The following is an 18229-nucleotide window of genomic DNA, read 5'->3' as shown; positions in this document are numbered from 1 at the left end:
CCGCAGTGCTACGGGTATTTCCAATCTGTGCATCCAAAACTCAAAGTTTTAGCAATAGTTTAAAAATGCCAAATCTAGTTACGCCCAAATAAACTATATACAATGTTTTAAATTGATTGTACTTAGTTTTTCAATGCAAATTAATATTTTAAGCATATTTTGAACAATTTCGAAGTGGGGAGAAAAAACATTAAACAATATTTGACACAGCTTAGTTGCAATCTTAATTTTCTTTTTTTGAATCGTTTGATGATTGTATGATTTTTAAAAGATTTTGTAACATTCCTATTTCAAATATTCTCATCCTTTCAAATATAAGAGACCCATTCAAGAGTTCAAAAAGTTATTAACAGAAATACCATGTTTGGTGCTGATTGGGCCATCCCTTTATTTTTGACACCGCCCTTTTTTGACGATTTTCTAGAAAACTTTTTTTTGTTTCAATCATAATTTTAGCAAAAGACTGTCTACAGGTTGCATATTATAGAAAATTGCACAACCTTTAAATGTCCCCTAATATAATACTGTTTTCACGTTTTAAGTATAAGGATTAAGTTTTGACCAATTCCTTATATATTTTTTTATATTTAATCACCATCATGTTCCCCAGACAATTTTACATAATAATCAATGTAAACCTCAAACTAAAATGAAATATTGGCGAGATACAGCGATTTTACTGAAAAAAGTTTTATTTTGCGCAGCACTCGGAAATACATGGTGTACTTTTCAACAAAAAGACATGAATCCCGCATAGTTTGGTTTTTATATGTGAAAAAAATATTCCGGATTTGAATTCATGTGCTGTGCAAAATCAAACTTTTTTCAGTAAAATCGCTGTATCTCGCCAATAATTCATTTTGGTTTGAGGTTTACATTGATTTTTATGTTAAATTGTCCGGGGAACATGATGGTGATAAATAAAAAAATATTAGGAATTGGTCAAAACTGAATTTTAATACTTAAAACGTTAAAAATTAATATTAGGAGGCATTTAAGGGTTAAACTTCCCTCCACGTTTGGTCCAAATCGGTAAAGGTCGATTCCAAAAGGAATGACTCAAATTACGTTTAAATTTAAGATTAAAATCATTTTAAAAAAAATGTTTAAATGTTGTTTAATTTCACGGGATATTTCGGAAATTGTGGTACAGGGGTGCCCGACCTTTTGGCCCTGCGAGCCAGATTTGATTTTTCTGAAGGAGTGGCGGGCCGGAACTAATGTTTGACAAAAGTTGAACAATATTTTTTCATAATATAATTTGGAAAAGATAAACTAGAATCGAAATAAGATTCTTGGCAGTGTTGGAATTCGAGCGAGAAGAAGGAAAGCATTTCTCGCTCGCGAACGAGGGAGAGAACTTGTAGTACTTTTCTCTTCTCGCTCTCGCTCGCATTTTCGTTCGCGTTCTCGCTCTCGACGCGAGCGCTCGCGAGCGCCTCTGGCTATCCGTTCGTCCCAAGCTAGCAATTTGTTTATCAGGCTTATGAATACGGACCAGGCGATGGTATAAAGGTGTAACTTCAATCGCTGTGTTGTTTTTGTTCGTTCAACTTCTCGCGAACGGGCAATTCTGGCTCGCGAGAAAGCCCGTTCGCGAGCGGAGGAGAGCACGGGCAATCGGTGAGTTTCTCTCGGCAGCTCGAGACTCGCGGCGAGAACTCGAGAGAGAGAAATTTTTCTCGCGAGAGCGCGATAATACCAACACTGGTTCTTGGTTTTAGGAAAGAAAAACAAAAATAACTGTAAAAATGTGTTTTGTTATCTTGACTATAAAAAAAAAATCAAAAATCCATTGGCCGTTGCAAATTTTTTAAAAGCTTAATTTCTTCAACACAACAGTATATTTCAAAAATCAATGAGGCATGATAAAATTTATCAAAACTAAATGTGGTTTCGAATCTCCTTACAAAGAAAAACACACTTTTTACGTTGCTGTTCAAATTTATTACAAAATATTTCAAAATGGTTTTAAACATACTCAAAATTTTAAAAATGTTGAAAAATGTATATTGAAAAGTTTAAAATTCGTTATTTTTCAAATTTCAGTAAGCTATTGAAATTTAAGAAGAAAAAAGTTTTGTTCCCTAATTTTTCAGTATGAATAATTTGCTTTTTAAAAGTTGTTCTTAAAAATTCCAATATTTTTTGCTAACTCATTAAAAAATAAATATGAATTATGTTCTTTGAAACTGAAAGTATTTCAAATTTAGTGTCTTTTTATATATTTTTTGACAAAAAATCTATTTTTTATACAAATTTTACATTTCAAGGTATTGTATAATTTAGTTTTCCTGCGCCATTTTTTAGTTTAATATTTAATATAAAAATGATAAGAATTCATTTCAATTCAAAAGGCAACATTCAAATAAAACGTTGAATCAGCAACATTTTATCGAAAAGCAAAAAAACAAACAGAATGTTTCTTATTTAATTTAAGTTAAAACCGTTTTTTAATTTATACACTCATTTTATTAGTTGAATATTTACTGAACAGCCTTGAGTTGAGGGCCGGCCAACTATTTTGAAAAGCCGTCGCGGGCTGGATGAAATTGCTTTACGGGCCGGACGTTGGGCAGGTCTGTTCTACAATTTTGCTAGTGGTCGATATTTTTTTCTGAATTGGGAAGACAATAACTTCTCCGACTGATGCGCCCCTCAAATGCAGTTTTGTTTGTTTAAATATGTCTATTTCTTGAAACATATTCAAGAAAACCTATAAAAAATAGTGCTGCGATAGTTGGTTATGTTACACATGACCAATATGACAAAGATTTTTTTTTATGTTTGGTCCTTCCAAACTGTCAGATTCTACAACATAAAAAAAGCTTCTTATAAATTGGCATCATTCAAATGTTAAATTTATTTTGCTCTGTACCTCTTAGGAATGCTAAAGATGGCATTTCCAATGCACTTTTTTTTAACTTTTGCATCCTATTTAAATCTAAACCAAATATTTGTTAAAATTAAGATAATAATTCATACATTCTACCGTTAATGCTACATCTAATTTAAATAAAATAATATAAAATGATCAAAGTCTCCACCGTGTTGAAATTCACAGCTTTTAGGATTCACAACACCTCATGTTTTCGCATCGATGTACTTGCTCGGTTTGTTATCTTCGTCGTCGTACACGTACCACACACGGCCACAGCTGATGCTCCCGGGGCAATCATACTAAACCCAAAGTACCTGTACCCGCACTCACCAAGCACATAGTACAAAGTCTAGTGTGCAGATAGGTCCGTCCAGAGCAGTCTAGACCTGTTCCAGCAACAGCCACCTTTGTCGGTAGGAAGGTTGGTACGTTTACGGTGACGACCGACTAAACGACTCCGGGAACGAGGAGGAAGAAGATTGCACGCCATTGATAAATAATTAATGTGGAAGAATCAACAGTTGTGTTTGAGAGGGGGACTTCCGCCTGCTCTCCTCTCAACCGCTGGAAAAGTTGAACGAAACCACTTACCAAAGTGTGGAATGTTTTTTTTTTTCATTTGGACTTTGGCTTTAAAAAAGTGAAGAGAAAAAAGTGGAGCCACCCTAGCCTGAAGCTCGCGACTGTTGCATGGTCTGGAAAAAAAAAGTTGGACTCAAGCCAAAAAAAAGTCAGCGAGTTCAGATCGGATGAAAGATAATCGCTGCTAATTACACTTGGTGGGTAAATATTATTTCCCGTGCATGCTGATAAGTACGCGCAGACACAGCAACAGAAGCAGTGCGATATTCTGCTCATATTTTCGTTCAATTAAGGTTGGTGGCGTGAAATTTGCTGAGAACGTTATTTGCAAGGAATTTTCAATGGCCAGAACGTGGGCTTATTTAGATAATTGCTAACGAACATCAAACGGTTGTTTGCAAATAGCATTAAAGAGTGTGAAAGAACTCAGTTTTGTTTTGTTTTCTATTAAATGTGTTCAAATTATTACACAAGAATCATGTAAAAGTCGTCACACTCATAAAATTACATCACTCAGCTAACAAAGCTGCACTTTCCCGCTCCATGGAGCGTGGAATCGCTCAGCATCAAGTCGATGACGGTTTGTGTCTCCGAAGGTGACATTCACTATTTATCATCAGTCTATCCCACCTCGACCCCCCTCCCTCCAGTAGAGAATGATCTTTGTCACCGAAGACGTTACTTGCACAAAAAAAAACATGACACTGCGCTGTGGAGGATTATTCCCGGAGAATTTATCGCACCTCCAGAGTGGCGCAGTGCAGTTCAGTCAAACGGAAGTATAAACCGTTGTGGCGGATCTTATTTATTTTTGCGAGACACTTATCCCCGTGATGGATGGTGGTCCTAATTGTGGCTGAATTTGGGGAATGGGGAATATAATTGTGCAGAGTGCATGCTGAATGTGGGTTTGGCAAAAATGTTACCTCGCAGTTTCCAAGAACACGCCTTTCAGATTGGCTGATTGTATTTACCTGAAAAGAGAAAGAGATGAATCTTTGGTTATTCAAAAGTCAACTAGTTTCAGTTTAATCTTCTATCGCACAATTTTGTTTAATGAATTTAATATTTTGAAAAACTTTTCTTCTCTTGTTTTATGCCAAACATTTATCTTGTTTAGTTTTGAAACATTTCTTTATTTTCATTGGTAGTTATTAGCCAGTTCTTCAAACTCCAATCTTTTGCCCATTTCATACCCCATTTAATGTTTTTTTTTTGCAATTCCGTCGAGAAATTTTTCTCTGTCAAATATAACAGAATGGAACAACAGTAAAAGAAAAGTAATTTTTTTCAGGAGACAGACTTTAGAATAATTATAATAGTTTTTTTTGTACGGGCAGCTGCCAAAATTTTATTACCACTTGTATGGACGAACTAATGTTGTAAAATTACTTCTTTGGCCATAGAAAAAGCACATACAAAGTTTGATTCAAATAATAAAAAATGCAAAACATGTTCGAAGACACCGATCGTTGTCTGAAGTTTCATTCAGTATCTAAAAGTATTCATTTTCGATAGAAGTGGAGCAATTCTCTACGAAATCGGTCTTTTTTCTTCAATTTTAATTTTTGTATTTTTTAATTGATGCTTGGTATGCCAAAGCCATTTGCATCATTAGTTTGTCCATATATTTTCAATTTGGCAGTTATGTGATGTAAAATTAAAATCTGTATTTTGAAGGAATTTTTGATCGATTTGTGTCTTCGGCAAAGTTGTAGGTATGGATACGGACACTGGAAAAATAATACACGGTAAAATTTGGTGATTTTATTTAACTTTTATCACTAAAACTTGATTTACAAAAACACTATTTTTAATTTTTTTTTTTGATATGTTTTAGAAATGCCACCAGAAATTTCAGGTTGTGCAAAATCATTGACCGAGTTATGAATTTTTAATCAATTTTTTCAAAAATCGAAATTTTGGTCGTAAATTTTCAACTTCATTTTTCGATGTAAAATCAAATTTGCAATCAAAAGTACTTTAGTGAAATTTTGATAGTGCACCGTTTTCAAGTTATAGCCATATTTAAGTGACTTTTTGAAAATAGTCGCAGTTTTATTTTTAAATTAGTGCACATGTTTGCCCAGTTTTGAAAAATATTTTGAAAAGCTGAGAAAATTCTCTATTTTGCTTATTCGGACTTTGTTGATACGACCTTTAGTTGCTGAGATATTGCAATGCAAAGGTTTAAAAACAGGAAAATTGATGTTTTCTAAGTTTCACCCAAACAACCCACCATCATCGTCAATATCTCAGCAACTAATGGTCCGATTTTCAATGTTAATACATGAAACATGAAATTTTCCGATCTTTTCGAAAAAATATTTTCAAAATTTCAAATCAAGACTAACATTTTAAAAGGGCGTAATATTGAATGTTTGGCCTTTTGAAATGTTAGTCTTGATTTGAAAATTTTGAAAATATTTTTTCGAAAAGATCGGAAAATTTCACAAATGTTTCATATATTAACATTGAAAATCGGACCATTAGTTGCTAAGATATTGACGATAGAAAATGGTGGGTTGTTTGGGTGAGACTTAGAAATCATCAATTTTCCTGTTTTTAAACCTTTGCATTGCAATATCTCAGCAACTAAAGGTCGTATCAACAAAGTCCGAATAAGCAAAATATAGAGAATTTTCTCAGCTTTTCAAAAATATTTTTTCAAAACTGGGCAAACATGTGCACTAATTTTAAAAATGAAAACTGCGACTATTTTCAAAAAGTCACTTAAATATGGCTATAACTTGAAAACGGTGCACTTTATCAAAATTTCACTAAAGTACTTTTTGATTGCAAATTTAATTTTACATCGAAAAATGAAGTTGAAAAATTTTACGACCAAAATTTCGATTTTTTGAAAAAATCAGTATTGATTAAAAAATTCATAACTCGGTCAATGATTTTTTGCACAACCTGGAAATTTCTGAAAAGTTGGCATTTTATGTCCTCTAAAACATATCAAAAAATAAAAAAAATTAAAAATAGTGTTTTTTTGTAAATCAAGTTTTAGTGACAAAAAGTTAAATAAAAAAATCACCAAATTTTTTTTACCGTGTATTATTTTTTCCTAGTGTAGTCCGTATCCATACCTACAACTTTGCCGAAGACACCAAATCGATCAAAAAATTCCTTCAAAAGATACAGATTTTTGAATTTTCATACATCATTTTTGTATGGACAGCTGCCAAATTTGTATGGAAAATTATATGGACAAACTAATGATGCAAAATGGCTTCTTTGGGCATACCGAAGGCACCAAAAAAGTTTCAGTCGGATTAAAAAATACAAAAAAAATCGAATGACCGAAATCCTAGAGAACTGCTCAGTGCTGAAAAGTTTTACTTTCAAAAAAGTTGGCAGCCCTGCCATCGAGAGCAGAGGCTGGCGGTGTGCGATCCGTGAAATTTTAATTGTTTAGTCGGTAGTTTTTATAGTGAATCACGTGAAAAATAGTGAAAAGATTATACAATGTGTAGATTTCATGTAGAAAGAGAAGATTTCCTGCAGTTTTGGGAATTTAGACAATTTTTTCGCGATTATTGTTTTCTACGCCGCTTGGTCAAGGGTTTGACAGGTCATCACGGCGGCTTCGCTCTTGCAGTAGTATTAGTGTGATGTGGGCTAGCTCGTTCTAAGGGTGGTATTCATCTCGTTAGAAAAATCAAATAGTGCGAAAGAATAAAAGCAGTTAGCCAAGGAATATTTTTGGAAGTGTCATCAAGCAGCGCTCAAATGCGACAAATGATCAGGGTAAATAGGGGCTTTGGTATGGTGGACATTAGGGTGGACCAAATTTTGGGGTGGTTCAGAATTTTTATTTTGGTGGGATGACGAGATAGCACTTCGATGTCTTGATAAAAGTTGAATGCAACACCATTCTGAGCAACTTTGCTGAAGAGCACAAAGCTCTATTTTCAAACGGGAAGTTTCTAGAGCCATTTTTGTAACTAAGGTTGAGGTGTTAATAAAAAATCGAGTTTTTTTAATTCATCAACTCAGGCTTATGTCGCAGCGAGATGGTTTCCTCTTATCAAAACACACATTTATCTTCCAAGAGAGCGAAAATCGGACCTTCTAAACGAAAGTTATAGCCAAAATACGACGAAAAAGACGCCATTTTGAAATGTGAATAACTTGAAAAGGTGGTGGAGTTTGGCTTGCTCTTAGAAGCATCTGAAAGTACACATTTTAGAGTACATTAGCTAAAGATATCCAGGAGGTCTTTTTTGTTTAACTCATTAAATCTTAATTTGAAAATGATAATTTTTAAATCGTTTTTTGCCCATAACTTTTGATAGAGTTGACCATAATTCGGTTTTCAAGAATAAAAATGTTCATTTTAAAAAGCACTACAATAGTCTAGAAGGGCCCAAAAATGTACAAAATTATCTAGTGGTGGTTAAAGAAGAAACAAGTTAAGCTGAAATATTTCAGAAATCAACAAAATAATTAAATTTTAAACACATAAACTTATTGTACTTAAATTTTCATGGATATTTTGAAGTTTTTTAAAAAAATATAAGAATTGCGCAACTGGAGTTATTTTTCATGATTTAGTAGAATTTGTCCCAATTTACAATCTGGATTTCGTTATGAAAGTTGGAGAATTTCATGAAACGTCATAATGCTCTACGTTTCAGCATATTCGATTACAAATACCGTAAAACGGGGTGACTTTGATAGCCGGGGAGACTTTGATAGGTTCGCGATTTTTCCGCAAAATGAAGAGAACAATAAAAATACGTACGGAATTGTTAAGAATCATACTGATGTGTTCAAAGTACCTCAAAAAGAACTTTTCATAAAATTTTGAAAAGTATAAAAAGTTAGTTAACTATAGTTATGAAAACGTTGATGAAAGTCATTATTTTAAACTTCTCAACGTGTCATAATTTACTCAATAAACATGATTTTGAATAGGAAAATGGAATGCATTTTCGGATTCTTTGGACAATTTTCCACTAAGAGGAGGTTAAATAAATTTGTAAATAAAAAATAATACGTGTTTTTGATACACAATTTTCAAAAAAAAACTCCAAATTTATAGGCAATTTAAGTTTAACAAAAACGAAAAAGTTTAAACATTGAATTTACGAGCCATGGTTTCAACATTTGAATGAACAAAGTATTTAAAAATGCATTTTACACCTGCCCAGTTGTTTGTAATCATTAGTTTCCAAAAAACCTCAGTATTGACGAAAATTTATTTTTTTGCAAGAAAAAAGTTTTTGCGGTGCTGTACATTGGAATTTCATAAAAATTCAGAATACTTTTAATCCAGCCCAAACATGCTTAATACGATTATAAATGCAGGAAAATGCGTTTTAGATTGTTTTAAGTTAAATGATTTATCTCCACATTAAGCTTTTTAAATGGAATTTAAAGTATATTTGTGCAAAATAATACCCACACAAGCACCAAACAAACCCAGACGTGTGGCCACAACACACAAAACAACCCTCACAAGCTATTCAAAAATTTCACGCTGTGGTAAATTCTTTCAAAAAGCATTTTTTTTGTGTTGTCTCTGTTGCCACTCGGCATTTCACAACGGTTTACGGCACCGAAAACAAACGGAAACCAGCAGATAGAGACACATCTTTGTCTAAGCTCGGGCTTAGCCAAAGCTTCCCGTTTGGGTGTTCGCCCTAATTCTAGGACAATTTCGAAAAACAAATGGCTCAGCTCAGCACAGAAACTTCAAAATTGGTTTGCTTTGAGTATCTGTGAATGCAGCTCTGTAATTTGCTGTTTGTTCTCACAGCAAGGCCACCAAAGTTTACCCAAACTGCTGGTAATCTTGTTTTGGAAAAGTATAAACCGGAAGCAGCAGAAACTTTTCGGAAGCAACGAGGAAGGAAAGCAAATCATTTTCCATGTCAAATGAGTATTATGTTTTTGCATTTTAAGTTTTGTTTTTAACGTGGTTTAGACCCAATTTATATTTATATATTTTTTGAAAAAAAAATTTAAAACTTTAAATTTTCTAAACAAAACTAACTGCACAAAATGTAAAGAAGGTATTAGACTATGCGAGCAAACGAAAAAAACTTTCTTTTCTCGATCGACAGTAGGCGCAAAATGCACGCGACGTTTCTGCACACTACTGCAGACAAACTAACTAAACAGACAAACTGTAAAACGTGCGAGTTTGTTTGGTTGTCATAGTCTAATATCTTCTTAAGTCGTTCAATTGCTAACCCCTGAATGAATGGAGCGTAAACTTAGACCACGTGCTTAATTTTTTGACTAGAAAATCTGGTTTGGTTTATTCCGAGGTTTTCAATAGTTGAAAAAAGGTCAAAACTACATTTTAACCCTCTACAACCCAATTATGCCTTTAGACGGGCTTTGATTTAAAAAATCGTCAAAAATCTATTTTTCAACCAATTTTCGATCTTTAAAAAGCATTGGAAAGAAGAACTACTTTTTGAAAATTTACGGGTTGGAATTTTTACATGTTTAATGTGACTTTGCAAATGTTTTCAAAAATTGCCATTATTTTCGGGTTCAAGTTTGGCTGTGTCTTCTACTAACATTTCCTTTATTTTAAGTAGAAAAAGTATGCAGTAATTTTTCTAGTGTCTCAGACTATGCCTCTACACATTTTTTTTACAACATTAATGATAATGGTGCCATTTTATAGCAGAAAAAGACGAAAAACACGCAAATAATTGAAAAAGTGACTGTAACAACATGAAAAAATTTGATTGGCAAAATGTAAAAAATTTGGACGGTAGAGGTAACCTTAAAATAAAAATACAAATATTTTACAATTTTCAATAAAATACAACTGAAAGAAATTATTTTGTTAGTCGTAAATAGGGGTGATGCAGAAAATAAAGGTATTGTCCAATCGGCACCAATCTTTGGGATTTTTATTAACTATCTATAGACTAACGTTCCCTCCAAGCTTGGTTCAAATCGGTGATGGTCGAGTCCAAAAGTGTACTCAGTTGACGTGGAACGCTGGAAATGGACCACAATTTTGTATGTTTTGAATTGAGATGACTTTGGACCGAGCCAGATAACGGAGATGAACTTTGTCGGTCAGGAAAGGGAAGAAGAAAAAGAAGGTTGTCTACATATTATGACGAGGACGTTTATAAATATTTGCACTATAAAGCTGAGATTTTGTGACCATGGTGATAACGCTGACAAATGGAAGCTTGTGAGCTAGATAATCTACATAAGTTTAGAAATGAAGAGACATTATGTTATTTATAAATTATAAAAAGAAACTGCTATTTTAATTGGAATAATTGTTATTGAAAACCTTACATGACATTTTATACAAATTAACAAAAGATATTTTTCCAGTAATTTCTCGCTTCTTTAAATCGAAACCCTAACCGTGAATGAAAAAAAAAAAATCTCTCTTCATCAAGCCCTCATCATCGTCGCCGTTGCTTACCATTAATGTGCCTCTATTCTTCATTCATGACGTCGTCAGTGTCGGCGATGACGCTAAAACAGCCGCCAACGGAGACATAATGCATCCTTCATGGACTTCCGTTTCTCCCCCTCCTCCCTCTAGTTTTTTTCCTTCTATTTTCTGGTTCTTTTCTGTATATCGCATAATGTGTGCATGAACACTCCACTTTTGCGCTATTCAATGCATTCAGGGCACTTTTGCTTGAAAATGGAATGGAACTGTAAAAAAAATATTTAAAAAAAATAGTTTTCTAAGCTATGCTACATTTTTTTGATTCATAGTTCGAAAAATAAAATAATGTTTGTTTTTTCCAAGGTGTAAATTCCCACTTTTCCAACACCAACAATTGCGTTTCCGCTACTTGTCGCTGAGCTGTAGCTTTTCCCCCGGGGCGACTTTTTTTGTTGCTTTCTTCTAACCCACCGAGACAGTAAATCCGTTAATGTATTCATTTGCACGCCGGTAACATGTTCAAGGTGGCTGCGCTAGAAGAGGTGGCGACGCTTAGAATAAATATGCGTCCCAGCTGGGCAACATGAAAAACATTTTTTTGTGACCTGGAAAAAATCAAACAGAAGAGGAAAGAACAAAGTTTCAACTCAATTTTAGGGTTTCTTGAGTTTCTTAAATATGTGGTACATTTGTTTATATTTTTAATTGCATGGTTAACAATATTCAAACAATTTGACGACACCCTAGGTGACCCACTTTTAGACCATGGTCAGGAAAAGTAATTTGTATTTCTTGCCTGTAGTTGCTATCTCTTTGATGCATGTCCGCTGATATAACCACTAAAATTGATTTCTAACGTAAATTAATTAAGTTCGCAATATGAAATTCAATTTTGCCCAGCCTCACATCCTGCCCCTGGAATTCAGGTTTTTATATTTCAGAAATTAAAATACGATTAATTTTCCACGGCGTGCATCACAAATCGTGCATCGCTACAGTTTTTAATTGAGGGGTGAGGAGGAGCTTATTAGTTGCTGGTTGGAAAACCACTGCTTATAATAAAATTAGTACCGATTTGGTAACAATATGCCACAGTTTTCTGGTTTTTGTTCAGAAGCTATTATGTCGATGGGATTTAGGTTTTCAATTTGGGGGCATTAGATTATTAATTTGTTTCGAAATTCACAATAACAGCGAACAACCATTTCCAACTCCAATTTATAGTTTCCCTTGACCCCACACGAATCCATCATCCTAAGCGTTTCCAATAAATTCTGCCAGTGCCGAAGTTTGGGTATTTGTCCCTATTTTGGGCCTAGTACATATTTTGGATCTACCAAACTTTATGCAGTTCCCAAATTTGGCAGTAATCCGCCACTTGAGAATGATACGTGCTGTCATCACCCGAGCATGGGTAAATAACAAGGGAAATGCGTAATAATACCTTTCTCTGGTATCAATACCAAATTTTGGTATTCCTGGACCCTTTAAAATTTGTCTTAAGGATTATGCAAGAGCAAAATGTGGTATCATACCAATTTAAGGAATTGTTTTGATATTGCAAAATTTCAGAATTTGTCAATGGTCGAACACCACATTTTGGTATTCTTTTGGTATTACAGTATTTTATAAAATTCCTCTGAAACTATGCGAAAATTATGACTAATTTTGACAAAACAATAAATGTTGCGCTAAAGTGTTGTCTAAAAGCGAGTGCTTTCATGGAAAACAGGAAATTCCAAACTTGAATTTTAAACAGAAATGACTTGAAATTGTGGAAAATTTTCTAAGTCAGGATGGCACATATTGGTATTAAAGTGTTTTATCAAATTCCTCTGAAACTATGGGAAAATTTTGACCAATTTTGACAAAATAATAAGGTGAAGCGTGGGTAAGCGTGGTTGCCTCTCACCCAGTCGGCCTGGGTTTGATCCCAGAAGATCCCGGTGGCAAATTTTGAGACGAGATTTGTCTGACCACGCCTTCCGTCGGACGGGAAGTAAATGTTGGCCCCGGACTAACTTAAATAGGTTAGGTCGTTAGCTCAGTCCAGGTGTAGGAGTCGTCTCCCTGGGTCCTGCCTCGGTGGAGTCGCTGGTAGGCAGTTGGACTAACAATCCAAAGATCGTCAGTTCGAATCCTGGGGTGGATGGAAGCTTAGGTGTAAAAAGAGGTTTGCAATTGCCTCAACAATCAAGCCTTCGGACACCTAGTTTCGAGTAGGAATCTCGTAATCGAGAACGCCAAGGCAATGCTGTAGAGCGAATAATTTGATTTTTTATTTTTTTTTGACAAAATAATTAAATTTGCGCTAAAATGACTTGAAACCCAAAAATGTTAAAGTTGATAGTAATTTTTTTTTATGTAACCACAACGATTTTTTTAAATCGTTGAAATTTCTCTAAGTCAGGATAACCAAATACTTTGAAAAACGAGTCAATCGACAGATTATTGAATTTTGGTGAATTTCAATCCAGTTTCATTTTAACACTTATTTTTCAATCTTATTATTTTTCAGAAGCTTCAAGAACTTCAAGCAAAGGCCGTTCATCAATGACAAATGCATTTGATGTGGTGAAGAATATCACTAAGAACAACATGGAATCATCAGGTGAGTAGATTTAGCTGTTGCATATGGATCATTTCCATTTTTTCACTAATTTCAACTGTTACAGCTGCTTAAAAAATGGTATGAAAATACCAAATTTTGGTATTACTTGTGCAAATACTGCGACTTTTTTCAACAAAGTTACCTAAAAATGGCTTTAAGTTGAAAACGGTGCATTTTCAAAATTTCTCTAAAGAACTTTTTGATTGCAAATTTGATTTTACATCGAAAATTGAAATTGAAAAAAAAACACGAAAAGAACATTAAAAATGGGTGTAGCTCCAAAACATCACTGTTTACATGAAATAAGATTCCAGACTCGGATTCAGCGGCCAAAATTACTGTAAGAAAGCATACCCTGACCCAATGCTTGAAAAGGGATCGATCACTGAACGGGATTGCTCGATATTCGATACAGCTTTCTGTCAGCGATCATTTCCCAAAACGATATTTGATCGCTGACACGCAACGCCTATCATGACCGTCATTGCTTGGCGACGGTCGGTGAACGTAAACCCGAAGACGAAACGAACGAAAAATGAGCACCACTCAAGCAGCCGCTCGAACGAGACAACGTGCTCTTTCTCTTTCTCTCGTTTTTGTCTCTCTCTTCCTAGAGTTTGCTGCGTGGTGAGAGAAATCATATGATTGCTATCATTGGAAAGATGATCGGAATCTCGGTAGAATGTATTAAAGATACTTTTCCAATGAGCCCAAAACATTGAAGATCTGACAACCCTATCAAAAGTTATTAGCACTTAATAGCACTCATTCCTTTGTGTGTGAAACGAACGAAAGCAGATTGTAGAAATCAGGTTGTCGTGGTGAAGACGATTGGAGTGCTCTGTCAGCTATCACAAAAAAAAGTCGAAATTTCGCAAGCCCTGCCCTGTCCTTTAAGGGGTTTAGAGCGTCCAATTTCCCGGGGTTACAAAATTCCCGGGAAACGGGAAATTTTTTACAAATTTCCCGGGAAATCCCGGGAATTCCCGGGAAATTTGAAATTTAACGAAAAATATTCTAATCCTGTTTCTGATTAATCTTTTGCAATGAAATTGTATAGAAAAGCAACTTTAATGGTCAAAATGAGTATGCAACTTTGAGAAAACACAAGAAATTTCTTATTTTTAAATTTTCAAATCGTCTCAAATGAAAGAAAATATTGTTATTATTTTTGTTGAGAAGAATTTTTTCAAACCAAAGTGTTTTGACAGTGAAAATCTATGCTCCACAACTGTAAAATTGCTTTTAAATTTGTCTTAGTGACCACAAAGTTAAAATTAAAAAAACCAAAAAATTCAACTTTTGATTAAATAAATAATCATTGAATTTACCTTAAAAATCTAATTTCTAGCGCTTTTTAACTTGAAACACTATTTTTAATGGTTTTTCATGTTTTTTTTTTAATATGATTTTAGTTATATGGTATTCAGCCTAATAAATCAATTAGATTAAAATAACTTTGAGTATTTAAAAGCGGTTGAAATTCAATAATATTTTTTCATATATAACCCTCTTACGCCCTTGGTAGATCACGTGCTTCATACATTTATAACTTCAATATGTAATTTCTCGAATACTTAGTTCAAGGTAAAAAAAAGTCAAAAAAATCTCAATGTTGATCTTGGCCGGAAGATGTAAATATCTTATTTTCAAATGATATTACAAAAATAACATTAAAAAAGGTTGTCATAAATAATATAATTTATATTCATTCCATAACAGCATGAGTTTTGTTGTCCAACATATAAGCAAATTAATATTCCTAGTGGTGAATGCTTCAGAAATAAATATTATCTGAATTAAATCTTGGCATGAAATTAACAGACAAACTGATTAGTTCAATATGAACAGCAGATGGAAATAAATAAAATCAAATCAGGTTCTCCAATTATTATTTTTTGTAAAATTTCAAAACATTGCTGCCAAAAATGTAGGGAAATGTATACTTCTGCTTGTATTTCGGGAATTCCCGGGAAATTTACAAATTTCCCGGGAAACGGGAAATATTTTTTTTCGGGAAATCCCGGGAATTCCCGGGAATTTTTTTCCCGGGACGGGAAATTGGACGCTCTAAAGGGGTTACATACATGTAGAAAATCACAAAATTTCATATTACAGAAAATTTATTGAATCCACTAAAATGATGATTTTCAATCACTCCTGAAACTTTCATGAATACATTACATGATTAAACCACAGAGTGATACTCTGTGATGAAACTGAGTTAGAGACGATTTTCAGCTCAACATTTTGCCGTGCGCAAGGCGGACTGTCAAACTTTCTGAGCGTTTTTCTCGAAACACCGAGTTGATTTACGGGTGCCACGATATCTCGAGATGGGATGGATCAAATTGGCTGAAAATCAGGGTGAAGATTCTCAAAAACTATCCCGTGTGCATGACGAAGCTCGATTTTGAAATTTTGCTTTTTAAAAAAATACAAAAATCAAAAACTGACGATTTTTTATATGAAAAACACAAAAATATTTTTATCTTTTTTTTAAATATTTTTTTTTGAAAATCGGCCTTCGTCATGCATACAAGACCGCTTTAAAGAGTCTTCATCATAATTTTGAGCCGATTTGGTCAAAGCAGGGTTGAGATATCGTGGCACCCGTTTTTTGAATTTTGAGAATTTTGAGAATCTGTGAAGGTTAAAAGATGAGGCATTGTGAGCTGCACAAAATGGCGTTTTTAACTCAATTTGGACCAAAATGCACGTACGACAAGTTAGCACGACGGCGACGAAATGAGTCCTTCTTTCCAAAAGTAATTGCAACTTGAATATCTGTTTTTTTGTAAAGTTTTGTATCGTTTGTGACTGAAGAAATTCACCTGAAGATGTGGTTTCTACCAGCTTAATTTCCAACCCCATGCTAGTCTAGTCCCGTTTGGTTTTTATGCGTTCTTTGCATTTAGCACCCCCCCTTTGCAGACACTTTTTATTGCTTCCCCGCGCAAAGTTCCCCAATTTTGTGCAAACATCTCTGACGTGGCGTTGTCGTTAGAACTATTTACGACCTTGTGAGATTTCACTCGGTGGGAACAGTTCCCACTCGTTAATTAGACAGACAGTCCCCCCCCCCCTCTACCCGTCTCAACAGGGGGGCACTAGACAAATTGCTGTTTATTCTGGCTCAACCCCGAAAAAATAAATTGGGTGATCTGTTGTTTATTCATTGACACTTGGGCACACATTTGACCCAGTTGATAAGGTTGAGCTAATGGAGGGCTGGATGATGGTTGTGTGCTAATTCGCCACTGGAAGGGTCATTATTTATTAACACGACCGTTTGATGGACTTCCCGAAAAAAGAGTGACACGTCAACCGTCAAGGTAGCTTGTCTTGATCAGAAGGTGGAAATAGGTTAATCACTTTTTGATGAGACAAAAATTATTTTGCTTTTAGAAAATAAACCTAGACTCCCACATAATCACAGTAATGTTAATTAAAAAGTCAAACAAATGTGTAAAACATGCAATCTTTCTGTTTTCGTTCCACTTCGAAAGCCACTACACTCTAAATAAAACAACCCCCCATTTCAAACGACAAGCAAAACTCCGTCACTTCCAGCAAATCCCTCGTGTGGCCACACCACGGAGGCAACCCTTAATCGATCAATCACCATCAGCTTGTGGTGGAGTGGCTGGAAAAGCCAGACTTAAAAGCTTTCCCGGGTTTTCCACACTTGACAAGCGGGGCCAGTGACAAAAGCAACAGCGCACAAAAAAGGACAACATTTTTTCCACCCTCTTCCCCTTTCTCCTCTGCGAAGGGGAAAAAGCACGCAAATAGAGAAAGAAAGGGGAAAAAAGGCAACTTTGCCGCTCATTTAGCCTCAATCACGTTCCACGTGGAATAATAGTCACTGTGCATCACCATCATCGTCGGTGGAAAAGCCACAGTGTCGGAGGCAGTGTCATATCCTCTGTCAGCAAACGTTTTATTTGAACTACGGTTGCACACGGGCACAAAACAGGATAGTGCATCGCAATGTCAACCGCGTTGTGGGACAGCTGGCCTCCACGGAGAAGTGAAAGACCTATCGAGAGCTTTGTAAGCTTTCAGATAGTGAGGGGGGGGGGGGGGGGGAACGGCAAACAAAACACAGCTTTCCAAGCCGCTCCGCGAGTCAATAGGGATTGTGGAACAATTTCACAGTATTTTGCTATGTTTTATGTATTTAAAATAAATTCCAAATATCTTCGATTTTTTTCATTATTTTGTCAGTAACAAAATATTTAACATGATTTATATGATTCTTGTTTCATTTGATCCGGAAGGATATCAACTAATCGACTTATCATTGTACTTTTATAGTTGCAAACTTTGTCCATCGATTTCAAAGGTACAAAAAAAATATTTTGAATAATTGGTTTTTCGATACAAATTTTAAAGTTGTCCGTAGAAAAGTGCTATGCAAATACTTGGCAGTCATGCCCCGGTTTAGCACGCCTCAGTTTGCACTGCCCCGGGTATGATTCGTTCAGCTGCCTCGTTTAAGCACGGCCCAGTTCTTGTTTTGGAATCGGGATGATGTCAGCTATTAATTGCAATTATAATTACATGAAAATTTTCACATGAATACGTATTTTTCCTGTGTTTTTAAAATGCAATGTTTGCCAATACTCAAAATTATTGTGATTGCAATATGGGTGTCAAATGATCAAGATTTTTCATACAATTCAAAAGTTTGTGTTATTCATAACTTATTTTTATTAGGTCCTTTTAGGTGCTGTGACCAGGTTGGGACCGAGGATCG

General features: G+C 34.8%; 1 protein-coding gene across 4 annotated transcripts in view; it reads right to left on the bottom strand.

Annotated features, from left to right (window-relative positions):
* LOC6051597 (rap guanine nucleotide exchange factor 4) overlaps positions 1-18229 on the bottom strand; it is a 356238-nt gene that overhangs the window by 182226 nt on the left and 155783 nt on the right. Inside the window, exon 2 of one of the 4 annotated variants that reach the window (XM_038266006.1) lies at positions 4390-4437. The exons of the other annotated variants lie outside the window; for them this stretch is intronic. The gene's annotated coding sequence lies outside the window, so the exon portion shown is untranslated. The remainder of the gene's footprint in view (positions 1-4389; positions 4438-18229) is intronic. 4 annotated transcript variants of the gene reach the window in all.

The sequence above is a fragment of the Culex quinquefasciatus genome, chromosome 3 (genome assembly GCF_015732765.1).
Source record: "Culex quinquefasciatus strain JHB chromosome 3, VPISU_Cqui_1.0_pri_paternal, whole genome shotgun sequence".
Classification (NCBI taxonomy): Eukaryota; Metazoa; Arthropoda; class Insecta; order Diptera; family Culicidae; genus Culex; species Culex quinquefasciatus.
Note: the sequence above shows the minus strand (reverse complement) of the source record. Positions and strands in the feature narration are given on the sequence as shown.